Source organism: Theobroma umbraticum, unplaced genomic scaffold (genome assembly GCF_002168275.2).
Source record: "Theobroma umbraticum cultivar Fairchild unplaced genomic scaffold, ASM216827v3 scaffold_2.0, whole genome shotgun sequence".
NCBI lineage: Eukaryota > Viridiplantae > Streptophyta > Magnoliopsida > Malvales > Malvaceae > Theobroma > Theobroma umbraticum.
The window spans coordinates 896,179-912,610 of NW_018397277.1; the positions used below are offsets into that span (position 1 = coordinate 896,179).

Consider the following 16,432-nt stretch of genomic DNA (forward strand, 5'->3'; position numbering starts at 1 on the left):
TAATTAATTTCATGCTGATGAGTATTACGGCTTCCAAGATGATATTCAATTCCCAAAGTTGAATTGTAATTATGCCCAGTGGAGTGTCATTTATATATATTTTTTCAGTTTTAATCCTGCTCGTAGGGCATTTTCATATGAGCTTGTACTTATGTGCTTGATCTCATCTATATGACTTCAGTTGGTAATGTAATTGAGTATAAACATGGGTCATTGTGGTTTTAGTTATATATTAACAACCCAAGAATTATTAATCATAGGGTATATTTTGAATAAAAAATAAAAAATTTGATTTTATCAGCATTTTGTTTTTTAATTGGGTAAGGGGTTTTAAATTAGCTCTTTGAATTAAAAAACACGATTTGTCATTGAATCATGTACACGAAATGTAACATTAGTTATTGACTAATGAAATTGATTGATGTGCATAGAACAACTAATGGCATTGAAATTTATTTGTCTTGAAATAATAGTCAAATTTATTATTTTACCAAATTAATATTTCTAATTTTATTATGCTATTATTTTTTTAATAGTAGTACTATCGTGTTTTCTTTTGATGTAATTCCTGTCAAATGAAAGTATAAAATAAATATTCCGTCAAAATTTTTTCTTCAATTGTTTATTGACATGGAAATAAAATCTATTTTTATTTAAAAGTTGCCAACTATAAACGTTGGAAAAAGTGTTTGTTATGGTTATTTGGTTTGCAGTGAAAAATATATTGAAGTGTCCAATTCAGGAGGATGGTTTTTACCCAATAATCAAAATGGAAAATAAATAAAACCACAAAAATTATTAACTTTTATTATTTTTCTTACGTGCTGCCTTTATATATGTATAATTTAATCCATAAGAATTGTTTTGAATTTTTACTTTACATTAATAATTGTCACATCATTTCTTTAACAGTTAAATATTCAGATTTCACCTAAAAATTTTAGTGGAATGGTAAGATTACACCAATTTAAAAAAAGTAAAGTGGAAAATTTGAAACTTTCAATAATGTAAACTGAATCATTTGGCCATTATCTCTGCTCATTTATAAAGCTTAAGGCAGCTATAAAGCTAGTTATCACCCTGAAGTTAATTTGAATTTTTGGAAAATAATATACATAGAGATGTCAATAGGTACTTTATAATGGGATACTCACCTAATTAGATAAGATTAAGATATTTTATAATCGGGTTTAGATAGTAAACTACTACCCATCACAAGTTTGAGTAGTAGTCTTAGGTATCTATTACTCGAATCTGATTTTAAAAAATAAAAATTTTTAATATTAAATCTTAGTTTTATATTTATTATTTTGGGTTTATAAATTTTTGATAATTAATATAATACTTACAAAAATTCATTAATTGTTCTAAATATGATTTTAAATTTTAATTTATTTTTTATAAATTAATTTTAATTTATTAATTCAATTTTCATTAATATATATTAGTTTAAACTTATTTTAATCGAGTAAATAAGTAAAGTATTTCAAGGGTAGTATTTAGGATATGAGGATAAGGATTTGGGTACTAATTTAAATTTTTAATTGCATATTTATAGAGTTCACGTTAAAATTCAAAAATAAGGAATACTCTATTTGTTGACATATCTAAATGTACAGCTTTTTTTTTTTTGTCAAAAGGTCGCTGAAAGACAGCAAGATTGTTATTAATTAATTTTTTCTCAAAAAAGTAGGTTTGTGCGTGGACCATTTACTCAAATCACTGATGTATGTTACAAATTAAAAAAGGACTACTACCCACCAACTTTGAACTTTGTTTATACGATAAATTCATTTCCTCACCATCACCACAGCTTTGATTTTCATTTCGTTGTCAGGAGGTCAAGACATCATTGTCTTTAGGGTTCGCCCGACGTATGGTCCCCGAAATTCCAACCGCTGCTATAATGGAAGACTTGAAAATGAAAAATGATGCAAAATTTTTCAAAACGTTTGAAGCCATATGTAAAAGTAAAGGAGTCAATGGTAGCTTAAATATGCAGTCGTCCGTGAGAAATGGTAGTTTGGCCGGCTGAAGATATGGATTTTGGTTCACGTTTTCATCTAGAGAGATGATGATGGCCCTAAGTGGTCGGTAGAAAGAGTTGGATATGATAAGACTAAGAAAAAGAAGAATCAACTTAAGAACGTGATAGATATGATGTTCATTGAATAATTCTATATGCGCCAATTTAGTCAATTCTAATACAATCTGGTTTTGACAATTTTCATATCGCTTTTGCGTTTCATTTCTTTGGTTTTCTCTATTCGAAATCCAATACTAGTCAAAGACATAGAACCCTAGCTAATGTATCCTTACTATTCCATAAGTTTGAACTTATGGTTGAAAAGTATTTTGAAGCCAATATTGGCAATGCCTATTCAGATTGTGGCGGTGAATTTGATTATGTAAAATCTTGTTTCAGTTCTTTTGGGACCCAACACTTTCAAACACAACATAATGCAATAATTGAAAGAAGACATTGAAGCATTACAAAAATTGGACTCACCTTGATGCATCAAGCAGCCATTCCTCTTAAATATTAGACCTATGCATTTACTACGACTGAGTATCGATTAAACAAACTACCATCTTTTGTCCTAGCCAACAAGAGTCCTCATAAGTCATTTTTCTCCCAAAAATCCAAATTACAAAAACTTGAAAGTATTTAGATGTTTATGGTGTCCATGGTTGGAGCTTTACACTTCTCATAAGCTTGAACAGATATCTAGACCCTGGATGTTCCTAGGCTACTCAAAACATCTTAGTGCTTATTTTTGCCTAGACCTTGTTATCTATAATTGTGAAACCCCAGCCTTCCGTTGAGTGATAATGTTTCTATTGGGATTTAAATCATGCTAGGACGACTCATACATAGTGAAATATTATTAAAATTTTAATCCCTTAAGCCATAGATTATTTTATTTGAAACTAATCTAGAAAAACCACAAGAGATATTTTGACATACCTGAAAGTCTACTTTCTTTGATGGAGTCCTCCTTGGCTGTTTTTTTTTGTTTTTAACTTTTGTACACCAACTAGGACTTATTAAATCATAGCAGCATAGTTATTCTACTCTAATGGTGATCCACATAGTGATTTGCCAAAATCTCTTTACTAATAGTGTGTAAATCCCCAAGCGGAAGTTTGTGTTAGCAAACTTTCAACTTTGAGCTCCCTTTGTGTTTCTCTCTTTTTGGCTGTGATCCTATCTCAACACATGAGAAAATAAAATAGAACTCTTCTATTTATTCAAGAGAAGGCTAAGGGATTCTTTTATAGAGTGAATTAACCTACTTTATATTCAACAAGGATTATAAAATGTCTTGGGCTAATTGGGCCTTTACTTAACACTCCATCAAATCATATTTGATTTAGCCTAATACTTAATCGAATTAAGTCTTTGTAAAATCAATTAGATCACATCTAATTGAACTCAAATTAATTTCGACAATTCACCTTATGTGCGTGACCTATTAGGTTCCCAACATGTTGACAATAAATATAAATTAATTCAATTAAAAATATATATTTATATTTATAGATTATAAGCGACATCTAGTAATACATCATGACCACCAAAATGTCAGGAGAGTTAATATGATTTGACTAACCTTTCAGTATATAGTATCTTAGTGTAATTTGATCCTTTCATCATATATCCCAAATAGATAGAAAGTTTGGCTCGATGTCTATTTTCTAACTTATCCATATTAGTTTTGCAGCTTCTATATTGACTTATTAAGATTGCCTTGGCCAAGGACTTTTAATCAATATAAGCCAAAAGCAAATGAGATATGTCCCTTTCAATCACTTGGGGTGATGAATCCTCTCTAGACTACTTATGCATCCTCGCATGTTTCATACCGTCCCTAAAAACACCCTATTTAAGGATCTGGTCACCTCCAGACCTGTAGAGGTGAAATCAAAGCATGAAAATTCGCATACAAGATGACCTAGTATCGCAAGTCTAAAGATTACTTACACTACTGGCACATGAGAGTATTTCCATAGATACTTGAGTGAAATACTAAATGAAACTCTAATAGCAGGTCATGCTCAGTGAACTTGTTTCTCTACAAGCACCCATGTACTATCCCCAAGTATCTCACATACTTCAACCCATGAGATCAATTGCTTATTATCAAAGTAAGGAGGTTTAGCTTGTACCAATTTTTAAGCATTGTCAATGCCTTTATTCTTGACAATACAATGACCAGGAATATATTTAAGAATAAGACTTTGATGCATAAGAATCTCATAATTATAACGTTTATAATTTCTTTGTAAGGCCATTATGTTCCAAGGACTTTATCTACAAAATTCTCTCATAACTCTTTATAAATAAACTCATGGTTAAAGAAATACCTCATACATTATATAAAATATTCATAATGTATATAACATGAAATATGACTAATTAATGTAGTGTTTTATAAGCACAAAATCGATTATTTAAAGCCAATCGCCCATGTATCTAATACCAAAGCTCTCTAAGGCACTATCATGTTTCTGTTGGGATAGAACTTTAGTGAGAGGGTCAGCTAGGTTGTCCTTTGTGGTTACTTTCTCTATATTAATATCACATCATCCAATGATCTCCTTGATCAGGTGATAATGCCACAATACATGTTTGGATCATTGATGAGACCTCGGTCCCTTTGCTTGTACAATGGCTCCATTGTTGTCACAGCACAAAGCTACCTGATCAACCATGCTAGGAACCACACCTAGTTCAGTTACAAACTTCTTGATTCAAACTCCCTTCTTTGCTGCCTCAAACGCGAAGATGTATTTAGCCTCGGTTGTAGAATTTGCAGTTGTTGCTTGCTTGGAACTTTTCCAGCTGATAGCACTACCATTTAAGGTAAATATAAACCCACTTTACAATTTGCTGTCATCCTTATCAAATTAGAATATAACATCTTCATATCCTTTAACTTGGAATTTAGCATTTCCATAGACCAAGAAAACATCCTTAGTTCTTCATAAGTACTTAAGGATATTTTTCATAGCAATTTAGTGATTCTCACTTGGATTTGATTGGTATTTTCTCATGGCACTTAGAGCATACACCACATTTGGATTAGTAAAAAACATGGCATACATGATAGATCCTCATTATTTTGTCTTTTAGTGACTTTTGTCAAATAGGGAGATAGTGTTCTATTAACTAGTTTTAGATAATGTTTTGTTAAGTAGTTACATGCAACTCTAATTAATTACAGCTTCTCTACCTTACTTTGTCTTATAGTTGTGTTCACTGTGTTAATCGATTAGAGAAAACTCTAACTAATTACTAACTTTTTATTTTCATTTTTCTTTACATGGCAGTTTTCTTTTAATTGGTTAGCTCTTCCATTAAATGGTTGAAGCTTCATTTCCTTTAACCTTAACCAATTAAATTAGCTTTAATCAATTAGAAAATCTTCAAATTTTGAACATCTTTATTCTAGCTCCCTTTAACGATCAACCTTCTTTCAACTTGGGATTTTGGAGCTTAAAGGTACTAAAGTCTTGTGCTCTAACCAATTATCCCAGTTCCTTAATTGATTAGTATGGCTTTGTTTTTAGCTTCCAAAACCTTCTTAATTAGTTATGCTTTGTGTTTACTAATTACGGCTTTATTGTCTTGCTTTTGTACAGTGCCCAGGTTTGCCTTAACTGATTAAGGCTTCATGTTAATCAGTTAATGATCTTTTGTTTTCACTAAGTCCTTTTTTCTTTACCTCTTTAACTGATTAACCCATTTTCTAAGTGAGCAAGCTTCCTGACTTGCTTTCCAGCAACTAATGACTAAATGAATTTAACCTTCTTCTTACACAATTAAATAATATGATTAGACATAAGTGAATGGAAATGTTTTGTTATAATAAAAAGCACATTGAGTCAACATTTCTATCTTATTTTTGATGGTGACAAAACACTCGTAGATGAAGAGTGCAATGTGTATGTTCAATATGAATGCTTTAAATCTTCATGCATAATGAGTATTGCTCCCCCTTAGTTAATGCATCTAGTTTTCTTTAAAGATTTGCAATAAAGTATTTATATTATCCACAATAGTTAAATAAGATATGCAATATCTATAGTAGCTAAGCAAGATATATAGAATTTCCATAATAACAAGCACATAATATTCAAAAAACCATAACTAAGCATTGCACACATAAATTAAAAATAAAGACCTATCAAACTTCATCTAACTTAGTCTTTTTTCTCCCTCTTGTTGTCATCATTACAAAGGATATTCAAAATTCCCCTTTAATAAGTGCATCTAGATTTTCTTTTAATCTTTAAATTAGACTTCAATGAATGGGAATGATAAGCACTCACACAACTAAGTCATACAAGCTTTTAGATATAGTTTAATAACTTTAAGAGTCAAGCTTGTCTCTATGTTAGAACAAATGTATGAGAGTTAAATCATTTCAAGAATTTGTCAAGGATCACTCAAATAATGTTCAAGCAAATTTGATCATTTTGTCATAATTAAAATTACAATAATTTTAAAGCTAACACTAGAGATAGAAAATTCTAGACTTTGTGAAGAATTGACAACTAAAAAAAAAAGAGTTGATTTTTTATATGCGACAGAATTGTGCAAGCTAGTTAGAGTGTATAAGAAGTGATTCAAATTTCACTCCAATAGGCAACAAATTATAAAGGCTACAAATACCTACCTTAAGAACATTAAAGCAAACATTTAGAAGGAACTTGAATGAATTTGAATCATCGTTGAAGAAGAAAAGAGCGAAAAAACAAAGGAAAGAGCTTTGAGCAGAAAAATCCTATCTTTGAGCAATAGTACAACCAAAAGATCATATTTTTATCCTTCAACTGAAACTTCTTGAGCTTAAACTTTCCTTGATCATTCATAAGCTTCGAGAAAGCTCTCATCTTACTAATCCTAAACTTTCTTATCAACCTTTCTAGAGATTTTGAGTTTGAGATTCATTAGAATCCACTATTATATCTATTATACCTCATAGCAAAAGGTAAAGATGTTTTGTTTGATCTTTTAAAAGGTTGCATCTTGTGTAAATGTTGTGCTTGAACCTAAAAAAGGCATTGTTTTTATAGAGGTTATCCCTAGCCTTGGTAAAAGGCATGTGTAAAGGTTACGCCCGATCCTATTAAAAGGCATGTTGTAAAGGTTGCGCTTGATCTTATTGAAAGGCAAGCCGATAATGGATTCAAGCTCCTTTTGCTATCAAGGGAGAGGACGTAGGCATTGAAAGGCTGAACCTCTATAAAAATCCCACTAAGTACTCTTTATTTTTCTACTCTTTACTTATTCATTTTATACTTTATTGGTTTTTCATTTTCTCAAATTTTTGCTTCATTTTCAAAACTTTTCGAAAAAGGGAAAATTTTATTTAACAACCAATTCAGCCCCATCTTAGTAGTTCTACTTTAAGCTTACTTCTCTAACACTTTTGTTGTGATATATCATTATGTGTTTCCCTTGAGCTTTAAAACTAACCAAATACTTTGTTTTCCAACTATTTTTGGCATAACCAAAAGGGGGAGAATATTTTGAGTAAGTTTGCTAGGCTTTACTTGATTGTAATGGCTGGATGAATACTAAATTGTTTTTTAAATTTTCTCAAATGTTTTGAAAGGTAATCAAAAGAAAATTTTCTCAAGGGGAGTTATTCGTAAGCAAATTTAACTCTTATTTTTGTCATATCAAAAAAGGGCAAATTGTTAGCCATAAAAATGAGCCTAGTTTTACAATGACAAAAGTCAATGATCTAAATATACTTTGAAACTAAGTAAAAATGATCCTGAACTTGGAGAACAATCCTATAAGAATTTTTGAGTTCTTTGTGAAAAGAAAAACCTTTTGAACACTTTAAATCTCAAATTCTAACTATTACAACAACTTTTAAAAGTGAAGTAATTGATTTTCTACAAAACAAAAAGCAATATTTCTTTTCTAGAATAGGAAAAATCTACTTCGCTGGATTGGAAGCATTGATTCCTGAAGATATAGAAGCTATTGGAAGAATGAGAATCAATATCAAAAGAAGCAATGATTAATTCTTGAGAAAGCAGATGCAACATGGAAAGGCACTGGAATAACAAGAATTGATTTCTCAAGCATTAGGTGAACGATTCTTAGAACTATAAAGAGAAAAATCATAAACTTGGAGAAAAGGAAAAGATGGAGAATAGAACAAGAATGGAGCAAGCAAAGTGAAATATGAATTTTAATTTTGGTGCCTAAAGTGAAAAGAAGAATCAATAGCTGATGAGACAAAGATCAATTCTCAGAAAATCAAAAAGTTACTGACTTTAAAGCATCACGAGAAATATTGATGTCTCAGGAATGAAATGATCGATTCACTCAAAACAAAAAGCTCCAAACTTCAAATGAGACAACAAATATTGACCATTGAATAATGGAAAAATAAATTTATGGAAAATAGAAAAGCTTGAGTTATGCAAGAATCGATGTCTCAAATTTGCACTAATCAATTCTCAAAGTTCAACTAGCATGATTCAAGTGGTCCAAACATTCAATAATAAGACAAAAGTTTACTCCAATGAGTAAAAATGACAAGGCACTATCAATACCTCATGAGAATGTCAATCAAAAGAAGAAGAACAAGAAAAAGAAAATGAATAATTCATTTCAAGAGAAGAAAAACATTGAGATTCTTAAAGTTCACTCTTTTTTTCTCTCTAGAGTATATTCTTTGAGAAAACCATTCAACTTGCAATTGTTATTCTTTGAAATGTCATCATCTTTTGCACTTAACTTAACTCATCAACTTTTTAAGGTCTTAAGCTAAGAAAACTTATAAGAATCCATTGTTGTAAGGTTATACCTCCACTCCAAAAGTTAAAGAGCAGTTATATTCCATTGTAAAAGGTAATGTAAGGTTATACCTCCATTGAAATAGCAACGTAAGGTTATACCTCCTCTGTAAAAGGTAGTGTAAGGTTATACCTCCATTGAAATAGTAGTGTAAGGTTATACCTCCTCTGTAAAAGGTAGTGTATACTTACACCTCCATTGTAAAATGTAGTGTAAGGTTATACCTCCATAGAAAAGGTAAAGAAATGTTTAACCTCCTTAAAAAAGGTATCGTGTTAATGGTTGTGCTTAAACCTAGTTAAAAAGGCAAAGATTATTGGATTCAAACTCTTTGCATTATCAAGGGAGAAGACGTAGGCATTTAAGGGTCAAGCCTCTATAAAAATCATGGCTAAGTATTCTCTTTCTTTTTTATCTTCTTTACTTGCTTTGCAATCCTTTTTAATAAGCGTTTAAACTCTAGTTTTTAACCTTTGTCTTCAAAGTTTTGATTTTTAACTTTGTTCTTGAGAAAGATCAAATTTTTATTTAAGAACCAATTCAGCCCTCTCTTGGTTACTTTACTTTAAGCTTCTATATCTAATCGATAGATTTCAAAATCTATCAATACATTGCTAAATTTATCGATAAATGATGAAATATATCGATACATTGCTAAATCTATCGATAGATGATGAAATCTATTGATAGATTTCATCATTTTCAAAAAAATAAAAGGGGTAAAAATGTATTTTCACATGCCAAATCATAAATATGACACTTTTTATGATGGATTTTCATTTCTGGCTGAGGTTACTTAGTTTTCCTTCACCTCAGCCACTCTCAAACCCATTTTCAACCTAAATCATCATTTTTGAAGATTTGCAACTTGGATTTGAGTTTTATGAACAAAAATAGTATTTTTCAACTTTCAAATCTTTAAATCATGGATTTCCAATCCTAAAATTATTGTTTAAATGTCTAGATTTTTGTTGAATCATAAAGCTCTAAGGTTTTGTGGTTTTTCTTAACATTAAAGCTCATCTAAGGTAAGGATGAAGGATTTATGGGTTTCTACGCATTTATTCGATTAGGTAGCAATGAGTTTAAGTTAGAAAATTAGCTTTAGATGAATTCGAGTAGTTTCGAAAAGGCCTAAAATAATTATTATGAGATTTTTAGTGTAAGCATTGACTATAATGATAGTTAAGTATTTAGGATCAATTTGAAACTTTGAGGAATTTTCCGGAATGGAATCTTGTTTGTTGCTTGAGATCAAGTCCTTGAATAGTTGAGTGGATAGGCTGTTGCAAGTATTTCGATATGTAAAGTAATCATGAATTTTATTGTGATGATTTGTCAAGCATGATGAAACATTGTTTTAATGACGGCTTTTCAAAACATTTAAATGTAAATGATTTTAACTAGTTTTCAAATCTATTATGTATGTAAATATCATGTTATGTATTAACTTTCAACAAGAGTGGACAAGCTTTATCAAATGTTTTATATCAAAATGATATTAATGGGATGCTGAGTATGAATCACATGATGTCATATGTAATGTTGGTGGATGCAAGTATTACAACCTGTGAGATTATGATTGACTATGAAATGTATGTATATGATGATGAAATGCTTGATGGAGGTGCACATTGATGGGAAAGGGCAACCATGCATCCAAATGCAAAATGAAAAAAAAAAACAAAATGTAAACACGACAGAATAACAATTAAAATCATTTCCACCCAAGGTCATTTTCATGGTTTATGGATGAAGTGTAATACAATACAACACATGTGATCTGTTTATTACTTTTGGAAGACAAGAAAGTTTGATTACTTGCTAAAACTCCACCAAACAACCCCTTCAAGAGACTTTACACCAAGCTCTGTTGTTGCAAACCAAAGCTGTTAAAGAAGTTCTCGTGTAGCCTCTAACAAAAGTCCACATGGTGAATGGAGAAATCCCTACAATAGGGTGGGATTGGCAAGCTTTCAATGTGGTAGCAAGGATGTGTTCTAGACACTATTCTTTTCTTTTCACCTTAGTCAAAAGAACAAGAGAAAAACAAAATTTTCTCTCACACACTCCCAAGAGGCGACAATACTACTCACTAATGTTAAGTGGTGGTTAAGTTACTAGGTTGAGTAGCTTAAGCAAGGAACTTATACCACGGACCAATTTGAGCCCTAATGGCTTTTGTTTCATGTAATTGCTAATTGATCCTTGTACTTAATTAAACCTTTTAATTAAGTTCGATAGAAGTTCATAACTTCTGGTTTTGATTAAGTTTAACTTAATCACCTCTCCCAATTTAATCTCAATATTCACCGTTTATGTGTGACCCATTAGGTTTCCAACATGTAGGTAATGATCTTGAAATATAATCCATGAATTATATTTAAGAGTAGATAAATTCAAACTACTTTGAATTTATCATTGATCATATCAATCATTTTATGATCATAGGCCAAGAGCAAGATCTAGCAATCTATTATGGCCACCCAACTGTTAGAAGAGCTAGGATGGTTGGACTCAACCTTTCAATAATTAGTCTTTCAGTGCAATTTAATTCTTTCATCGTGTATCTTGGAAAGCTCAGGAGCATGGTGTAGTTAAACTCTTAAAATTTCCACATCAGTCATAATGATTAGCTATCATGAATTATAGGAAACTCATTTCTTCAAATCCATTATGCTCTAGATAAAGTCTTCACATAGTCTAACTCAGTGCATGAACAATCGAGATACATCTCCTTAATCACTCGAATTAATGAATCTTATCTTGACCACTTATTTACCATTATATGCCTCATGTTATACCTAAAAGCACTGTATTTAGGCATTTTTTGTAGGATATGTAGGGATAAAATCAAAGTATAGTAATCCTCATATAAGAGAACTTAGTATCTCAAGTTTGAGGATCACTTACATAACTATCACACAAGGTTATATTCTATTGACACTAGAGTGAAATACCAAATGGAATTTTCATGCTAGCTAATGTTCAGTGAACTTGTTCATAGAACAAGCACCTACATTCTAGTTCCAAGTATCCCTATAGCTCAACCTATGAGATCGGTAGCTTATTTCAAAAGTAAAGAACATAGAATGTACTAGTCTTTAAGCATCATTGATGTCTAATCTCAATGATATATCAACTACGAAAAATTCAAAGATTATGCTTTGATGCATATGAATCTCATAATTGTAACACTTTACAACTCCCTTGCAATGCATGTTAATCCCATGGACTTCATCTGATAAACTATAAACATAGTCTTATTAATGAAAGAAAACCTTTAATCATTCAGCATGAATGATATGATTGCATGATTAGAACTAAGCCTTGACCAATCTGATTAGCTACAAGTCTTATTCCAACATCTTTCACAAGCATAAAGCTAATCACTAACTCATCATATGTGAATCCCATCTATTTAGCAATCGTGTCTCTACGAAGACTTGCTTATGCCATTTAATGTGGTTAATTGCTTTAATACATATAGTCAATGTTTAAGTTTCTTATCATAATACTATATTTATACCAAATGAGACTTGATTTATATTAATGTGGCTTTATTGTTACACTAACAATGTTTAGAGCACTTTATTAGTTCCATGAATTAATGATCTAAATATCCTTCTATTGGAGCCTTTTTCAATATGATGTATATGACTTTATGTACATGTATAGTTCATTTAATACCTTGAAACCATTTCAATTAGACTATTCTATATGCATCATATGCATATGCCACTTCAAATTGTGCTACATAATTCATTTTGAATTTGGTAACTTTTTTGTTTATTTATTGCATTTTTTGCAATTGTATAACACAAAATTTAAGTTCATTCCCATTAACCTCCTAATGTGTATAAAACAAATATACTTGTTCATTCTTTGAATCAAACATTTTGAATTCCAATAATAGATTGAAGGAAATAAATCCAATGACAAAGTTATATATCGTAAATTCATCTAATATGAATAAGACATCTTCAATGTGTCATACTAAATCCATGGAGTTATTATACTCAAAAGCATATAGATTATACATCTTTATGCAAAATCTTAAATGTTAGATTCCTTAGTAACCAAGTGATACTTAAGAAACTTTCTTCAAAGGATCATCATGCTCCCATTAAATCCAAGATCCGTAATGAGAGTAATATTCAAACTGTTTTGAATATTCCATTAAGCTAGATTTATATACATCTAATGTATGCTTGGAATCCTATTGGACTGGAATGGTATAATGGGCTTTAGGTATTGGAAAGGTATGGATTGAATCATATCACTATATGCATTAGCTTTCTTCTTTGAATGAGCATCTGTATGTTTTATTCATAAGAAAGTTTCATTTAATTTGAAAATATACTCATCTTTGAATAATCAAGTATAAGATCATGTAATCTTTCATTAAGATCTCATCAAAGAAAAATTACTTGACTTGGTGGTTAATATGAATTCTTAATCAAACTCATTAGAAAATATTTAAATAATTTGATCTTGCAATTCATAATTGATCAAATATAACTGTAAGGACAAATATTAAATGTAAATAATAAAATGATATAATTTTTCCAAATAGTTATTCAACAGCAAACATAGAAGTTTAAACAACCAATGGCAAAACAAAAATGTTTCCTCAGCCATCCGTATGGCAATAATTGAATTATCAAAATGTTTCGAAAAGATTCCATCATATTATCCAACATATCATATCCAATAGGAGTATAGCCACCCAATGGAGCATCCAATGCTCCATCTTGTCCGTCCATCATGTCGCCTCCTTAGCCAAGATCTTACTCACCTTTCTTTTCAGTTCCTATAACATGTCACACATATTAGAACCAATTTCGAGGTATCATATACCATTAAATTTGTCACCTCCCATATTCTGGAGCGATCGTGACTGGCACTAAGACTTATGTGAGTATGGTACATTAGACCCTAGTAAGCCCTTTTAATCATTCTATCATCAATCAATCACATTTGGCTCATTTGCCATCCTTATCGTGTATACATAAGTATTCATAATCATAAACATAACATTCATATAGAGGTGTAACATATGATTATGGACTTCTCAACATAAACTATGTATACACATTGCCATTCATAATTATTGCACCCAATACATTTCATGTAGATTCTGTGGTAGTGTAAAAGTCTCAAAGAGCAATATGTCAAGAGAGGGTGAATTGGTATTTAAAAATTCTTTAAAAAAAGCTAAACATAAAAATCATTACCTTTTCACCTAAAAATATTTTCTATATCAAGTACAAGTTTTCAACGATAAATTACTAAAAATAAAAATAATATACCAAAGAAAATTATTTCCTTGAGTTAGATGCTAGCTATGAATAATAAAGTGAAAATATTTTCCTAAGTGTAAAACAATAAATCAATGTAAAACTATTTTCCTAAGGTAATGTAAGCAATGAATAATAATGCAAAAACTTGAAAATAGATACAAAGATTTTATAGTGGTTTGGCCTTTTTGATGCCTACATCCATTTCCTTGGAAACCAAGGAATTTCCAATCCATGCACAAATGGATGGCCAATCTGAGCGCACCATTCAAAGACTCGAAGATATGCAAAGAGTGATTTTGTTCGACTTTGGCTTCTCATGGAACCATTATTTGCCTTTGGCTGAGTTTTCTTATAATGACGGTTATCAAGCCGTTATTGGTATGGCACCGTTTGAAGCTTTGCATGAGTGAAGATGTAAATCACCTATTGGTTGGCTTGAAGTTGACTTGTTTTAGGTTTAGTTTTTAGCAAAAGATTTAGATAATCCTTCTTGGGAATGAACTTTACTTCCATTATATTGCTTGTTAACGATACGTGCATTTTGATGCCATTGCCAAGGATTTGTTTCAAATTTTCTTTGTTAATATTAATACCCAACAATCCTAGTCTCAATTCAAATTTTCTTTTCTTTATTTATAGGTAATTTTAGTTGTTGTATGCAAGAAGTTTAGACATTGTTCCTTTTGATTCAGAAATTGAAAAGACTCTTCAAAGACTTCGAAAAAAAAACTCATAAGCTTCAACTCAATTCGAACCAATGGCTGACCAACAAGAAGAAAACAAGTCCTTGCAAGAATATGTTGTACTTATCATTCAAGGCCTTCATTCCAGCATTTGTAGACTTGCAATCCAAGCCAATAACTTTGAGATTAACTTAACAATCATTCAGATGATTCAGACTTAAGTTAAGTTTTGCAAATTACCAAACGATGATCTTAATGCACATATTTTGAATTTCCTCGAGATTTGTGATGTACTCAAGGCTAATGGTGTTTCTAATGATGCCATTAAATTGAGGTTTTTCTCTTTTTCTCTAAAAGACAAAGTGAAGAGTTGTTTAATTTCAGTTCCAACTTGAGATTTAGTACTTGGGATGATTTGCCTCAAAAATTCTTGGCTAACTTCTTTCCGCCAGTTAAGATAGCTAAGTTGTAGAATGACATCAACTTTTTTATACAATTCAATTCTGAATCATAGTATGAGGCTTGGGAGAGGTATTAGGATTTGATGAGGAAATGTCCTCACCATGGGTTACCTAAATGGCTACAAGTTTAGACTTTCTTTAATGGTTTGCTAGGACCAATTAGAACCACCATTGATGTTGTACCAAGAGGTGCATTTATGAATAAATCCATTGATGAGGCTTGTGATTTGTTAGAGGAGATGGCTTCTAACAATTCTTAATGGCCATCAAAGAGATTGGGTGTTAGAAAAATTACTATTATTCATGAGCTTGGTGCATTTAATGCCTTAATTGCACAATTGGTTACTCTCACCAAGAAAATTGATACATTAGGTGTCAATACTGTTCATAGTATTTTTTCGGTATGTGAGTTATATGGAGATAAGCATCCCAGTGATTAATATCTTATTGTTGCCAAATTTGTATTGTTTATTGAAAATTTTAATAGGCAGCAAAATAATCCATATTCTGACACTTAAAATCCTAGTTAGAGGAATCATCCTAACTTCTCATGAAACAACAACCACGTTTATTCATCAACTCTTAAGCTAAATTTTCCTTCGGGTTTTCCACCTCAAACTAAAGGTCTTATGCCAGAGAACCATGGAAAAGATGTTCTTACAATTCATGGCAAAGAATGATGCGTAGATAACAAAGAATGATGCCATCATTCAAAGTTAAGAGGCGTTAATTAGAAATCTTGAGACACAATGAGGCCAATTAGCAAATGCCATCAATAATAAACCTCAAGGTAATTTACCTAATGACACTGAACCCAATTCAAGAAGAGAAGGTAAGGAGCATTGCAATGCTTTCACACTCAGAAGTGTGAAAGAGGCAAATGGTAATGATGTGTAATATAAAGATTTAGGTAAGCCTATTGAAAAAGAAGTTGAAATTGCTATGGAAAAAAAATTATGGTTGAAAATTCTAGTGAAAAAGATAAAATTGAAAAACCATAATTAAAACCTTCACAAACACCTCCACCACCTTTTCTTAGTATTTTCAAAAGCAGAAACTTGACAAGCAATTCCAAAAATTATTGAGGTATTTAAGAAGCTTCATATTAATATCCCTTTTGTTGAAGCTTTAGAAAACATGCCAAGTTATGTGAAGTTT

At 30.9% G+C, this 16,432-nt stretch overlaps 1 non-coding gene across 1 annotated transcript; it reads right to left on the reverse strand.

Moving 5' to 3' along the window:
- Positions 1-15,277: 15,277 nt before the first annotated feature.
- LOC149526331 (small nucleolar RNA R71) lies at positions 15,278-15,383 on the reverse strand. Its single transcript, XR_016352115.1, has one exon. It is a non-coding gene; the product is annotated as a small nucleolar RNA R71 (small nucleolar RNA).
- Between the last annotated feature and the right edge of the window lie 1,049 nt (positions 15,384-16,432).